The sequence below is a fragment of the Cryptomeria japonica genome, chromosome 3 (assembly GCF_030272615.1).
Source record: "Cryptomeria japonica chromosome 3, Sugi_1.0, whole genome shotgun sequence".
In the NCBI taxonomy this organism is placed as follows: Eukaryota; Viridiplantae; Streptophyta; class Pinopsida; order Cupressales; family Cupressaceae; genus Cryptomeria; species Cryptomeria japonica.
Window position 1 is genome coordinate 885,817,364 of NC_081407.1, and position 17,025 is coordinate 885,834,388.

A 17,025-nucleotide genomic window follows, 5' to 3' on the forward strand; every position below is an offset into this window, starting at 1 on the left:
GTGTTACAAGATCGAGGCATATCTAACCATTTTTGCATTGGAAATTGCATTAGGAGATTGTGTATGATTACAAGGTCAATCTAACCAATGAGATATTTTGTTTAGTTATTCATTCCAAGAATCTTTTTGTAAGATCGAAGCAATCAATTAAATCACCACTGTAAGAGATCTATTTATATAGCATGATTTTAGGGTTAGATACAAGAGATGTGATAAGGTGTGTGTGTATGCATGAAGGAAGACTATTACAAAGACATAGAGAGGTCACCGATAAGGTTATCAGTGAGCAGTTGAAGAACAGAGTAAACAGAAGGGTTTACCGAGTTTCATTATGGGTTACCGAGGTATGCTACAAGCTAGGTAATCTTATTCAGAGCACATAGAATCTACTTTAGCATGTCAGATGTAAAGTTGCAAATATTTGTAATGATTTTATTGTAATATTTTGAAGTTGTAAGAGAAACCTTTAACAGGGTAAAAGACTCTAACCAAGTCTATAAATTGTAAATCCTTTAACCAGGTGCTACACTTGTATAGTGTTGTAAAGTCCTTTAGTAAGGTAGATCTAACTGATCTTGATACTCCTAATAGGGTAAGCTATCAGAAATAGCTAAATGTAGCTCTAACCGAGCATTCTTTATTATTGTAGTAGTGAAGTTGTGGGTGCCATCCCCACCACAGTTTTTCTCTCTAACCAAGAGTTTCTGCGTGACCAAAATATATGTGTTATGGAGTGAATCATGTATGATTGTTATCTATTGATTTTATTTTTATTTTATGTTACTGCACTATTCTATTTGTGCATAATAGTAAGGTTATTATCAAAGAAAAGTTTTGGAGTACTGATTCACCCCTCCCCTCTCAGTACATCAACTTTCCATATTGGGCCTAACAATTGGTATCAGAGCAGCAATCTTGGAAAAGGGTTTAACTACCTAAAGAGAAAGATCTTAGCAATGGAAGGCTACAAACAATCTCGGAGGATTGTGCATCTTCAAGAAGAGCTGGATAATGCAAATCAAGTGATTGCAAACATGCAGAGGCAAATGCAAAAATCTCTGAAAGTAAGGAGAAGATTATCTGATGACTTGCAGGATTCTCAAGAGCTAGTGGAACAAATCGAGACATCATTTGAGAACAGTATATCTGAAAAGACTGAAGAAATGATTGGAATGTTGAAAGAAAAGAACAAAGCATTGGCTGATCAACTAAAAGCTATGAAAAGAGAACATGAACATTTCAGTACACAGATGACTGAAAATCTAGATGCATTAAGGATAGTTGAGGATAAAGCAAGAGATCTACAAAGAGAGAAACAACAACTTGAAGCTCTAGTATCTGATAAGGATGATGAAATCATAAGGTTAACTGGTATTCAACAAAATATGATAGATCAACTAGGTTATGCACATCATGAAGCAATTCTGAAGAATGATGAAAATCAATCATTGAAACTTGAAGTATCAAGGTTGACTGGTGAACTTGAAACAGAGAAGAAATCCAGAGAATCATTGGAGAAAAGTTATGAAGCATCAAAGATGTTGGATGAGCAACTGAATACAAGAACTTCTATAAAGATGGAGGACTCAGTTACAAAGGAAAAGACTCTACCAAGAAAGGAATTCATACTACTGAGAGAGGAGAATCATCAAAACAAGCTGGAAAAAGGAATAACATCAAAAGGAAGAAGCCTATTTGCTACTACTGTGGAAATCAAGGTCATACTACCAACATATGCCAGATCAAAAAAGGTAAGCAATCGAATATCTCTAAGTCCAATGGATATTGCTACAATTGCAATAAATATGGTCACATACCTAATCAATGTAGGACAAAGTCTATTAACAACTATCAGAAGGCAAAATTCAAAGGTATTGTAGAAACTACAATAGATATGGACATAGTACCGAGAAGTGCTGGTATAAGCAAAAGAACTACATGAAGTATCCACACCGAGCAAACACTGGAGGTTACCAAACTCACACAAATCCTTACCGACAATATGTAGCAGTACCATGGGATTATAATACAAGGATATGGTGCGAATGTTGTGGAAGATATGGACATATAAGTGCCAACTATTTTATAAGATTTGGAATGAACAACCGGAGATCATGGAGAAATCCTGGTATGGCATGTTTTCATTGTCACAAAGCTGGACATTTAGCTGGAGATTGCAGAGATCAACCAAGAAGAGACACTGAAGAGATAAAAGAAAAATTCAAGATGATTTGGAAAAAGAAAGAAATTATGTCTGATGAAGAAAGCACCTTACCTACCGAGTTGGGTACACCTATTTCAAATTAGTTAAGGAAAGGTATGAAGGGACTGCATTCTTTAAAAGTTAAATCATAACAGTTCCTATTCTATTATGTACAGAATTCAAAATCTGCATAGTTAAGATGCAATTAGTCAGTTTATATACGATACAGGAAACCTGTCAAGTCAGTGTATACAGGAAGCCTATCAAGTCGGTTGATAAAACAAAGTTGGATACTCGGTGAAAACAAAAAAAGAGTAAATTGGTAAAAGGTGAACCGAGTGCATTTAATATCTTGACCTAACTTGCACGGAGCCCGATAAGGTATTTTTGAGTACTTAAAAGTGTTTTCGTGGTCATTTTCATTCACCCAAGTTTTCGAGAAGCAGAGCAGAGTGAATCAAAGTGATCAAACTTCATTCAGAGTGAATTTTGAGGTATTTACATCAATCTATTCACATTGTTAAGCTGGTTTCTGGTCTAGTCAAATTGCTATTGTCTACCGAGTGTGAAGCATCAGTCGTTTGTAAACCCTAAGGATAACTTGTCAAATCTTACCTGAAATCTACCATGGCACCCAAGATCCAAGACCTTGTAGTTGTCCAAATTGTGGATAAGCCCTCACTGAAATATTCTCTAACTCCTAAAGTTGCCTCAGAACCGGATGATAAAACTGCATTTTCACTCATCCTAGATCGAGTCTTGTTAGTGGAAGATGTCAGATTCTTTACCAAATGTCGTGTTGAGGAACTCGGTCATGTAGAGATTAGTGACACATATGATGAACTATGCACTGATGGAAAACTAGATAGCAAATTTGAGCATATCAAAATCAAGGGATTAACTGAAGCCCTAATCTATCCCTGTGTGTTCAAACCCCAGTGGGTTAAGTTTGTATTGAGCAGAGTACATGATGATTTCATGTGGCTACAAGAGAAACTGTTCAAGATCATGAAGGAAGTCATTCACTTGATCACCGGATATCCCATCTACGATCATGCTCGTGCACAAAAAATGATATCACAAAAGGAGCTAATCAGTCTAACCGGAGTAGAATCTGATTTCCGAGGACTGAAATTGAATAATGTCACTGATGCTGAACTAAAATTTGCAATAAGAGTTATTGGTTACTGTTTCTTCCAATCTGCAAGGGAAAATAGTGTACCATGCGCTATAGTGGACCTGGCCTACAAAATAGTGAAGAAGGGAATGAAATTAGACTTGTGTGAAGTGCTACTAAAGAACTTGTTTGAGAACCTAAACACAATAAGGAAGCCGAAGAAGAACAACTCGGCAAACACACTAAAGTTCGGTTCACTACTTGTATGTATGTTTTTCTATTTTGAGAAGTTCTTTCCCTCAGTCGGTAAAGTAGTATGGGAGCTACACCGACCTATCACCCATCAGATCAATGACTACATCAAGAAGTTAGGAGATAACTTTAATGATATCATGGATGATTACTTTAGCAAATTCCAAAAGAAAATGCACAACAGGTACAGGATCCCACCACAGCTGGTCGAAAAATACAAGGACAATATATGTTTTGAAGTCGACACTGATTATTGCTATGTAAATGCTATCGAACCAAGGACTCAATCATTGCAACCAATTGGTTATGAGATTGATTATGATATTACATAGCAACAAATTGATGCCTATCTATCATTACCAAGGCATGCAACTGAACTAAGGTATGGAACCTATGAAGAGGTGAAGGAGAAAGTAAAAATGAGCATTGTAGTTCCAAAGGTTACAAGAAAAGCTACAAAGATGATAAAAGCTTTATCTGAGAAATTCAGAGAAGAAACCTCCTCTACACCTGTCAAAGGCAATCTTTCCATTACCGAAGAGGAATCAGAAGCACAGGAGGCTGCAATAACATTGAGCACAGAGTTGCCAAAGGGTAAAGTTCTGAAAAGGAAGAAACAAGACATCACAAAGGCCTTACCGACTCCACCAACAAAGAGACCCAACACTAGAGCATCAACTGCATCACCAAGTAAGAAACAAAAGATTGTTGCCACTCCTAAGGTAACCAAAACTTATAAGAAATCTACTCGGAGACTCATTTTGGCAAAAGAGTCGAGTGATACAGAGTCTGATGATGCAAACAAATTCTAGATTGTGAAAAGCAAAAAGGTAAACATTCACAATGTTGAAATTTTTTGTGCCAATCTTAAAGAATATGGTGGATTTGCAGGATTCAGATATGTTAAGTATGAGACTAGGAATAATGATGAGAAACGACAGATTGAAGAAGTTATCATATGTACACTTCTGAAGTTTTGGTTAGCACCATTAGAACTAGCAAAGTCACTTCTGAGTGAACTCTACTCACATATTGATAATAGATGGAAATATGCAATGGATTCAGAGAGACAAATAAGAGAAAGAAGTCTAGTCCATCTATTTCTTGACATGTCCATAGCTGAAATCAAGGAGCATTTGTCCACATACAATTCTAAATTTCTTATGAAATAGAGAGCCTCAAAATTGATGAATGGGCTATACATTGATGTGGAAAACGAGACTAAAGCCAAGCGGTAGGAGATCTTCAAACAAAAGGATGTCGGTGAAAAATCTCAAATTGAAATTGTTGATGTCACCGAGCAAGATCCAGATGTCACCGAGAAAGGTCCAGACCCAGTTGACACTATATAAATTGATGAAGATGTAATGGATGAAGTAGCACCGGAGCAGGAAATGATTGAAGGCAGCACTTATGCAAAACTTGTCTCTAGTGAATCTATATTAGAACAAGTTCAGCCTTATCCGTCGGTGAAGCCACCAGTCTCAACCGAAGCTCCCAAGGACACCGAGCAAGCTACCGAAGGTAACAAATATGAAGTTTGTAGGTGATACAACCAAAGATCAGAAGTCTCAAGCACAAACAAGCACTGCAACTATTACAACTGAGACCCCTAGCACCGAGCGACCCAAAGACACTGCAACAGCTACAGGAACCAACCAAAGTGTTGCATCTACTGAGCAACCTACCAAGGGTCAGCAAGCCTCATAAGAACTTGTCGTAGTGCCACAGACCAAAGGAAAAGAAAAGAAGGTGAGAAAGCATGGTTTTAAATTTGACTTATCTAAACTGATTGTGTTGCCCAATGTAGACATTTCCAAATTGAAAGGGCAAGCACTCACTGAATTTGGTGAACTATGCAAAGCAAAGGCCGAACAGGAGAAGCAACTGGCCATACAAAAAAAGAATAAAGTACTTTAGAAGGTTAAGGCACTACTGACAGATATGTTACCATTAGCAATAGTGTCAACCAATGCAGCCATCCATATTCAGTTGGATGAACTCCTCAATCAGATTGAAACATCTGGAGTTGATGCATCTGAGTACTTAAGAAAGCTCAAGGATAAAGAGCTTACAGCAAAAATGATAGAGGAAGTACAAAAATCAATTGCTGTTGGCAAGGTAAAACTTGTCAAATTCATTGCTGAGTTGTCCCCTCAACTCAAGCACATTCTTTATTTATTCCAGAAATTGTGTACATTTTCTTTATTTATTAAAGATATCAAAAATAAAACTGATGCAATTGAGAAAGAGATCACCGATCTCTCATTTAAGTTGACCACTGAGCCTAATTCAGTTCAGCATTTTTACAAAAAGCTACAATAGCTCATGGCTCAATAGTTAGAACTGAGGAATGAAGAGCATAAAATCAGGATGGATATAATGACCCTTCAAACATTATTCCTTCCTCATCTCTCATCAGTACAAGAACAGCTCAACCGAGCTACATGCTTATCAACTACACAAGAGGGAAGCACTCTTGATGGCTTGATATCACTATTATCTGATATTCAAACACAAAACTCATTAATGGAAAGTGTCAAGGACTCACTCTCAGTCGCCCTCACCGACGCCCGGACCAAGTATAAGACTATTTTTGATCAGTTACTGCCTCCAGATGGAAATTAAGTTTTTAATGTTTGTCAAAAAGGGGGAGTAATATTATGATACTACAAAGAGGAAAGCCCAGCAAAGGGGGAGTAATTCTACATTTGGAGAGTAATACAGTTTTGTCAACACAATTTTGAGTATTGTATACAAGGGGAGTATACCGAGCAGAATATACAGAGCATTCAGAGCACACAAGTACAAAATAGAACCGAACATGCAAAATTCAGAGTTATGAACAAAATAATGATAAGGGGAGTATATCTGCATATACTATTTTATTGACTATTGTATATATTGTCAAGTATAGTCATTTTGTCAAGTATATAGTTTTTGAGTTGTGACTTTGTAAGTAGTTTTTGTCAAACATCTCAACTAATGTCAAAAGGGGAGATTGTTACTAATCAAATTGCCATTAGTTTCATATCCAAAGTCATACTATATATTCTAGTCGGTTAGTATTACCAAATCATGTAGTCGATACACATAGAGAAGTCGGTATGAATAGTCTAGTTGGTTATAGAAGAAAGCAGTCACAGAATGCAGTATTCACCGAGTTGTTTACTGAGTAAAGTTTCATGGCTACCGAGTGGTAAAGTTAACTCATCGAGTTGATATTCACTGAGTGAAACGTTTTACCAGATACATTGTACCTGGACATGCACATGAAAACGTGTTACAAGATCGAGGCACATCTAACTGTTTTTGCATTGGAAATTGAATTAGGAGATAGTTTATGATTACAAGGTCAATCTAACCAATGAGATATTTTGTTTAGTTATTCATTCGAAGAATCTTTTTGTAAGATCGAAACAATGAATTAAATCACCGCTGTAAGAGATCTATTTATACAACATGATTTTAGGGTTAGATACAAGAGATGTGATAAGGTGTGTGTGTATGCATGAAGGAAGACTGTTACAGAGACACAGAGAGGTCACCAAGAAGGTTATTAGTGAACAGTTGAAGAACAGAGTAAACAGAAGGGTTTACCGAGTTTCATTATGGGTTACCGAGGTATGCTACAAGCTAGGTAATCTTACTCAGAGCACATAGAATCTACTTTAGCATTTCAGATGTAAAGTTGCAGATATTTGTAATGATTTTATTGTAATATTTTGAAGTTGTAAGAGAAACCTTTAATAGGGTAAAAGACTCTAACCAAGTCTATAAATTGTAAATCCTTTAACCAGGTGCTACACTTGTATAGTGTTGTAAAATCCTTTAGTAAGGTAGATCTAACAGATCTTGATACTCCTAACAGGGTCAGCTATCAAAAATAGCTAAATGTAGCTCTAATCGAGCATTCTTTATTATTGTAGTAGTGAAGTTGTGGGTGTCATCCCCAACGCAGTTTTTCTCTCTAACCAAGAGTTTCTACGTGACCAAAATATATGTGTTATGGAGTGAATCATGTATGATTGTTATCTGTTGATTTTAGTTTTATTTTATGTTACTGCACTATTCTATTTATGCATAACTGTAAGGTTATTATCAAAGAAAAGTTTTGGAGTATTGATTCACCCCTCCCCTCTTAGTACATCAGCTTTTCATATTGGGTCTAACAATAATCTTTGGAGGAGAAGATGGATTATGTAAAGAATTTTCTATTAAAATGCAGCAAGAATTTGAAATGTCTATGATTGGAGAAATAAAATTCTTTTTAGGATTGCAGATTTCGCAGACTGATAAAGGTATATTCTTGAGTCAATCCAAATACTTAAAAGAGTTACTAAAGAAATTTGGGATGGGAAAACTCTAAACTGGTAAGCACACCTATGACAAAAAATGACAAATTATCACTAAGAGATGAATCTACACCTGTTAATCCAACTAGATACAAATCTATGATAGGAGATTTACTATATTTGACACAAACCAGATGTAGTGTCCACCCTTGACTTGACTTGTTTTGACTAGAGTTGACTTTTAATTCATGCATGATAGGAATTATTGGGCATAGACTATTTCAGATGATTTATATGATGTTGATACTATCATTATTGATCACATGATTTATTAGACAATATATATACTTATTATGTGATTGATTATCGAAAGATTATATTGATCATGCGATTCGATGAGCATAAGTGTTGATGAATTTTACATGCCTTACTATATTCATGAACTATACTAATCATGCACTTGATGATGTTTTTATGTACTAACCATATTTAATGATTATCTATGATGAGTTGAGCGTATGTTGTGTTTGATTGTTGTCTGACTGTCTTTGGGATAGAGACAATGCCACATCACTCATTGCAAGCGGGATGTGTCATTGCGACTCTCTAACCCTTGTCTGTTATAATATATATATATATGCATATGTTGTATCATTGCTTTGTGGATGCAGGATCTGCAGGTACCAGACATCGACTCCACCTGGCTCCACAGGTCTGAGTGTGTCTTTAAATCCCAATGGTATGTGGTTCGGAGTTGGCACAATTTCCCCTCACATACTCTAGGTCTAAGTTGTTCACTATGAGTCGTCAGTGTCTTGGTGCAAGTCGTCATGATAGTTAGTAAGCTGGGTTTCTTCTGTGTTGTGAGTATGTTAGCATTGGCTGATTATTCCTTTTATGTTGAGATTGACTATTTGATTATTGATGCGAGATTAAATAATTAATGATGTTTATTTTAATTATTTTGATTAATAGCGATTTGATTATTTGGTTATCTAATGTTTAATTTAATTAATTGGATTCTTGCCTTTTTGGTTATTTGATTATTTGATATTTAAATGTTTATTTATTTTAATGATGATTTAATATTTATTTAATTTTTATTGTTTAGCTTATGATGTGTTTTATATTTATTTGTAATTTGACCTTTATTGGTTTAATATTTATTTATTTATTTAATCGCCTATGGTTTAATATTTATTTGGATTTTAATGTTTATCTGGTTCATTAATTCATTTATGAGCCTTTGGTTTATTTAATTTAATTTCCCCATTTAATTTATTTAATTGTGACTCATGTTTTATTTATTAGTTTGACTTTTATATTAAGTGGGTTGTATAAATAATAAAATGATAAAACATTCCCACCAAATTGTAAAAAAACATGATTTATATTTACCTTACCTACCCTCTTCTCTTATTGGTTGAATTTAAAAAGGGAGGTAAAATTATATTATATGGTGGATTTAGTAAAATATATTATAGATTGGAATATTTTGATTGGCTAGATTGAGGCTAGGGGTTTTGGTTAATGTTTGTATTTTTATTTTCTTTTCCGTGAATTTTTCGTGGGTTGATTCTTCTTGGAAAATTTTCTCCAGTAAGTTTTCTTCTTGGTTTTGGTTTTCTTCTCTCTTGGATTTTGGCTGGAGCTTGGATTTGATTTGGTTTGGCTTGTGGGATCTCTTTTTCAGCTTCTTCCATAACACGGGTTGCAGGTTGGAGATGTATTCTACTTTTTTATATTTTATTTTATAGTTTTCTTGTATGCTCCGTGTCTGTAGATTGAATGTGTGAGCTTGGGGAAATGAATCTAAAATTTGTATAGTGGGGAAGGAAATATATGAAGGCATAAATTTGTTGTAAGGTTTTATTCTATAGTTTGTGGGAAATATTTGTATTTTTGGGTTTGTCTTTCTGAGTCTGTGTCGTGCATGGAGTTTTGATTTAATATTGGCCTTCAAGTGTGTATTATTTATTTAATGTTGAAGTGAATTTTATTTATTGGGTAATATTATTTTACCCATTAAGTAATTTAAAAAGGGGTAATTTGTATTCTTTTATTTAAAAGTTATTTTCACCCCAGGTCAATGGTTTAATTTATTTTACCTACCCTTGGAATTGATTGGCTGGAAGTTTATGGTAGGTAGAAAATATATTTTATTTTCTTGAACTTTGGGAAGGTAGGTATGGAATATAATATTTTTGAAATATTTTGGTTGGAGCATGGTTTTGCTTGGTTTTGTTTTGTTTTTTTTATTTTTGATAAATAGGCCTTCATTTGCTAGTTGCTTGATTTTGTGGTACTTTCCGAGTTAATTCTTGTACCAGAGGCATTGTTGAGGGTGTTGATGATTTATAGTTTTATATATGATTTTATTTGATGAATTTGGTTGCTTTCAAGCATATTTACCTTCCTATGTTATTGGGGAAAGAATTGTGCTTTCATCCACATTGATGTGCTATGGTTGGTGAGTTGGAAGTGTTGTTGTTTTGGGCCAGCAAGTGAGTTGGTCTTGCTGTGGTTTTACTTTCATTAATGAGAGCAAATTTAATGGCTTGATATGCCTGTGTTGATTGCTAGCCAAGAGGCTCATTTTGTTATATTGATGTTGTTGTAGCCTTGCATATGTTGTGAGAGTATGTGTGGAAGTTATTGGCTACATTGAGTATTATTTTAATGTATTTATGTTGGTAGAGCCTCTTGTGATGTGTTGTTGGGCCATGTTAGGAGGAGTGGGCTTCCTTGTGATGACCGAGGTCATGAGAGATAGATTGGCATGAGGTTCCTTGTAACGATGCATGAGGTCTAGACCACCAGGGCACATTGGAGTTTTCCATGATTAGTAAGCAAGTGATAACATTGATAATAAATTAATTGGGATGGGAAAATTATAACTCACTTAAACAAGATAATGAATAGTTTTGAGCCTCATGACTTATGTCCTAGGGAGGATGTTTTAGGATAAGCATGAGAAGGTCGTGAAGACGGTAAGCTAATCTCCCTTGGTCTCTCATAGGTTGAGATGGCTCCCCATGTCCATCAGGCTAGTGCCTTGGGTTATTATGTTATGAGGATGGCATGTGATGACACTCCACTCCTACATGTGTTCCCCCTTTATGTTTTATGATTATGCTTATTGGATGCATTTATGCCCTGATGAGTTTTATGCCTTTGGGAGTTTATTCTTGTGGCTCTATGTGAGTTCATGCTTGAGAGTCCTTGTTGGTTAGTCTCTTTGGTTTTGAGTGTCAACCTAGATATAGAGTGTGTGTTGGGACCTTGTGTCATCTCCTAGCATGGGGGGTGGTTCCTTTGGTTCCACATGGTCGGGTGGTTGGTGCTTTTAAACCATTGGGATGTTCCTGTCTTTGGATTCTTCTTGCATGGATGAGGATGCTTCTTTAGATTGTTCATGGATAATAATTGTAGCAAGAATGTAAATGATGATGTGATTTATGTAATGAAATTCTTATGTAACGGTTGTAAAAGAAGTCATGCTTATGAGAAATGATTATGTTGTTTTAGTTATAGTAATAGCTTTTGGTTATGGTATGTGATTATAATGATGAACCTTGAGTTGTATTGTAACATATTTATATTAAATGAAATGGATGCATGAGATGTGGATAAGTATTGTTGTTTAAAACGAAATGATGTATTTTGTATTCTTGATGAGCCATGTTAAAAGTAAATTGGGTAAATATTATGATAATGGTATTAGATTTGAAATGATGTCTTTAACTAATGATTTAAGTAGAAGAAATGTTATGTCTTGATAGGATGTTTGAGTTTGAGTAATGTTGGAAGATGTCTTAGGACATGTTAATGAGTTGTGATTAAATAATTTGAAATTATAGTATCATACTTCGTAGACAGTGACCTAATGATTGAATTGAAACCTTATTATGATTGGGGTGTGATTGAAGGTTCCTTATGAAATATTGTATGGATCTTCTTAGTGAATGAATTGCTAATATTATTAATGGAAATTACTAGTAAGTGTATGGGTAGATGGTAAAATGAATGCTTGTCTTTTAGAAAAGAATTATAATGTATCATGTGTTATGGTTTAAGGTTATATCTCCATTTGGTGGATGCTATTAGTGGTTATGGAATTAGGATATTGTATCATAGTTTGTGTTGAGATGAATTTGTGTAGTTACCTGATTTGTAATAAGATGATTGTTGGTTAATTGATATAGTGTAAGAGATTTTATGAGTATTAAACGAGCTATGGGTTAAATGTTTAAGGAGACTTTGTGAGTATTGCATTATGTGCTTTTAGAATCATGATGAAGTAATAAGTATGCTAGGAGCATGGAATTATAAATGACTATGTAGAAGTTAATTGTAAATGGAAATCATGTTAATGCAATGTAAGGGATTACTCTTGGTATGTGTATGGCAATGTTCATAGTAAAAGGTTGGTTAATGGTAATAGGAACATTTGGACTTGGTGTATAAAATGAAATCTAAGTGAAAAAGGAAATAGTGGTGCATTGAAAGATAGAATCTCATATTAAATGAAAGATTAAGAAGGTTGCATATCATGAGTGTTAGGTATTTCTATGTTGCACCTATGTGTGTATAATGATTAAGATTATGAGCTATTGAACTGGAAGAAAGTAAATTCTTATTTCTTATGTAGGTAGATTAAGTAATGTTGTTGAGATACCCTAGGGAGGCAGTAGTAATGATTTATTGTATTCCGCTTGCATAATTGTTTGAATAGCTTGAGAGAATTATTCTATGTTCATAACACTTAATTGTTGTTGTGTGCTCACTGCATTTCTTAAGTGATTTTATGTGTTGTATTGTTTTAAAAAAAAAAAAATTAGCTTGTTTTTAGCTATATTTCTCTGGGGTATTTTGGCGGGCATTACACCAAACCTGATATTATGAATGCAGTATGTATTGTTTCAAAATTTCAAAGGAATCCTAGAGAAAATCATGAATCAGTAGTAAAAAGGATTTTCTAGTATGTACAAGGCACTATAAATCTTGGATTATGGTATCCTAGAGATGAAAACTTTGAATTATGTGCATACATAGATGCAAATTGGGCAAGAGATGTGGATGATAGAAAAAGCACCACCGGCAGAGCATTCTTTCTTGGAAATAGATTAGTTTCTTGGTTGAGTAAGAAACAAAGTTGTACATCTTTATCAATAGCAGAATCAGAATATGTTGCAGCAGCAACTAACTGTACACAGGTACTATGGCTTAAGAAAATGTTTAAAGACATAAAGGTAAAATGCAAGGAACCTATTACTATATATTGTGATAACACTACAACAATTGATATATCTAAGAATCCGGTATTATATTCTAAAACCAAACATGTTTCTATCAAACTAAATTTTCTAAGGGAAAATGTTGAAGCAAAGGAGATAAAACTGGTTTATGTGAATACTAAAGAGCAGATTGCAGATATTTTCACTAAACCTTTGCCTAAGGAGACTTTTGAATATCTCAGAGATCAGCTTGGAGTCATACCACCACTGGTAGAGACTTAGACAGTTGATGATTGTCATCAACTAGCAGAATTAACAGAAAAATCTTTTTTCCAGCTTTGATGAGAAGCTACTTCTCAGGGGGAGTAGTTGGTATATTGAATTGATTGGTATTTTGTATATGAACTTAGTTTTATTGTAACTTTGGCATTTGATGTCAAAGGGGGAGAGATTGGTATGGAAAAACTTTGAAAAACACAAGGAAAACACATGTTGCTCCTAGGGGGAGAGATTGTTGTTTGGGAGAGATTATTACTCTCTATATCTGTATTTTGATTTCTGGTTATGATCTCTTTTTGGAGATTGTTGGTTTTTGGTATTTGGCATTTCTGTTTTGGCACTTTGATGGTTTTTCCATCTTGTGTTGTCATCAATGCCAAAGGGGGAGATTTTTGGTATTTTGGTATGGTTTTGTCATTGATGTCAACACCTACTAAACACTTATCAACTCTGGCACTTTGAAGGATCAGCAACATTCATTGGCAAGAAGGTGACTCATGCACAATCACTGGTATCTGGTACACCAACAAGATATAATGATCACCGGCACTTGGAATGATATGGAAAACACTTGGTTATGTCGAAGACATTGTGTGGACACTTTGTTTTGGATTTTTGTTTATTGGTATATTCATTTTTGCATATTTGTTGTTACCGACAAATAGGTCCTGGGTTACACTGGTATGTTTATCTTTTCCAGATCAGCATGGCATGCTATGGAGATGATTAATTATTGTTGTAAATACATTAAGCCGACATGTTCAATTGGTTATTGCATCAGATATTGTATTGTTTGTAAAATGTTTTATTATAATATCTTGTAGAGCCGACCTACTAAAATTGGTCTTAGGTTATGGTATAAATGTAATATCTTATTTGTAAGATTATATGTGGAATGAAAAAAAGGATTGTGTGAAGGTATATGCAAGAATAAGCAGAGCTATACATGTAGACATCATTTGAAGATTGAAGGAGGGTTTTTGTGAAGACAATTAGAACTACACCGGTAGATGCTATTTTGTGCAGTACATTCTTATTGGATTTAACCATCCAACTGTAGTTAGTGTGACTCCCATTTTGTGATTGAGCAGTGAGCTCTAGGCACTTGGCCTTTCTACATGTGCAGACCCCATTTATGTACACTTACTATCTGTAGTAGTATCATCTGATTGTGGGTAAGGTTTCCCACCATGGTTTTTCCCCTTATAGGGTTTCCACATACAAATATAGGTGTCATGTGTTGTGGATGACTTTGTGTTTATGTTTCATACACTAATCCTTATCGGTATAGCAATTAACTGTTAAAACTGTCTACTGGCATATTAAACTAGTTTACTGATATTAAGCATTAAGTTGGTTAAGTTGTTTTTGGTTTGAATTCATTTGACAACTAATTCACCCCCCCCTCTCAGTTGTCTTCGGGACCTAACAGGAACTACTTGGGATACCATTCTTCCATAGGAAGAATTTTCCTATAATGACTCTGTGAACAGAAGTATAGGGTAATTCCTTTGAAAATTGTGTATGGTACACATCCCAGGGGTATTCTTGAACTTAGAGATGTGAATACTATTGATAGAAGAAGTGCTCAGGCAGATGACTTTGCTGAAGTCATGAAGGATATACACCAAGTTAGAGATAAATTGATTCATACCTCTGAGAAATACAAGCAAGCAGCAAATCTAAAAAGGAGAGATGTTCAATTTAAGGTGGTAGATATGGTGATGATTCATCTCAATAAAGCAAGACTCCTTAAGGAGAAATACACCAAGATACTCATGAAGAAGATAGGTCCTTTCAAGGTCCTCAAAAGATGTGGGAACAATGCATACAAAATAGATCTACCCCCGGATGTGGGACTGTCACCTATATTTAATGTTTCTAGTATATATGCATATAAGGGTGTTATTGATGATGGTTTTGATATAGGTCAATCTGATTCCTCTACTGTAGACATGCTAGAAGGACTTCCCACACAACCCAAACCTGAAATTGAGTGTATTTTGGATCAAAGAGTGAGCAAGAAAACAAGGAGGAAGACAAATTTGGAATAATTGGTCAAATGGAGGAATCAACATTTAGAAGATGCTACATGGATGACCTCTGAAGCCATTGAGAGGAAAGGAGCCAAAATTGCAAACATCCCCACTCAAGCGACTTGAGTTTCTGGTGCAGGAGCACCTGGTTGAGTAAAACTCCCATTTTTTAATATTTAATGCTTTCATGTTTGTAATGTCTTGTTTTAGGTTGTTATGTGTCATGTTTAGTGGTTTTGATCTCATTTTGGGCTCAAGAGATCAAGTTTTGCCTTTCAGGCTTTGAGTTGACAATTTTTGGCAAAAATGTGCAAAATTGCCAAAAAGGTCTTCTAATGCTTTCCAAAGCATTGAAACATGTTTGATAACTGTTTTTAGGAATTTTTAAGTTGTTTAGAAAAGTTGACAAAGTTAGGCTATCAAATATGCCTCATTGAGCAAGGAAAGTTGTCATTTGGCTTGAAAAGTTGTCAAAGTTGTCATTTTTGGGGTTTTCTTGCAAAATGTAGTTGTGAAAGCCTCTTGTCCATATAGGGCTTGATAGCTAATTGGATGGACTATAAAAATACCTCCATTTGCCTTGAATAAGGTTGGTGATTGTATGAGCAAGTGCTTTTTAATGAAATCATGAAATTTTGGCTTTTACGACTGGTTTTTCCTTCCTTTATGAAACAGTTCGTACTGTAGCTCCATAGTCTATACTGTACCTTTGGGAAGTGTGCATAATAGTTATATAATTCTCTCTAGTTGATTTTTGTATTGGTTTCTCTTGTAAATTGGATTGTATAAAATTATTTGTAAATTGTGTGCTCGCTGCCCTATCAAGGGTTTGAAGTTCTAAAATGTCACCACTTGACTAATCCAGGTCTGGGATCCCACATAATGGATTTAGTCAAGTTGGAATTCATGTATATACTATACATATGCTCTATTTTGTGCCAAAAGTGTGGTTGGGAGGACTTGAGAGAATACTAGGCAAGTGTGGATTGCTTGGCTGGTAGCATGAACAAAAACTCAAGATTTGCACCCAAAAGCAATTTGGAGTGAACAAATGAATGGGATAGAGGTATGGAAATATGACCAAGGATGTTAAACATAATCTTGATGTGTTATAATATCTTGTTCCACTTAATCATTCTCTTCTTGTAAGCAAAATAGTGAGTTCACTGTTTTTGTCAATTGTATTTGTAAAATGCTCATGGAGTGCTGAAAGCATGATCCAAGCCTTGTAGCTATAAAGGCTATGTAATAGAAGAGTTTATCAATGTTTTGCAAAACTCATGGAAGTATACTTTCCAGTTCAAACTCCTTTTCATGCAGGACCAAAGAGGTAGTAGCGGATTAACTGGTAAAGGGATAGTTTTCACTGCAATAGTGACAATTTTACTGATTTTTCACTTGTTTGCCAAGTGTTTGGAAAAATGCTTGTATGGAAGAGGCAGGGGAAACATGTTGAAGACATTTCAGAGATCTTATGAAGATCTAGACACTTGTAGTGGTGCATAAGAATGCAACCCCGGTGATTACACTTCAAAACCCTCCAAAACCCTACAATTATGCCACAAATAGTGGACAGACCTCATTTTGCACTAACAAAGGCCTAAAC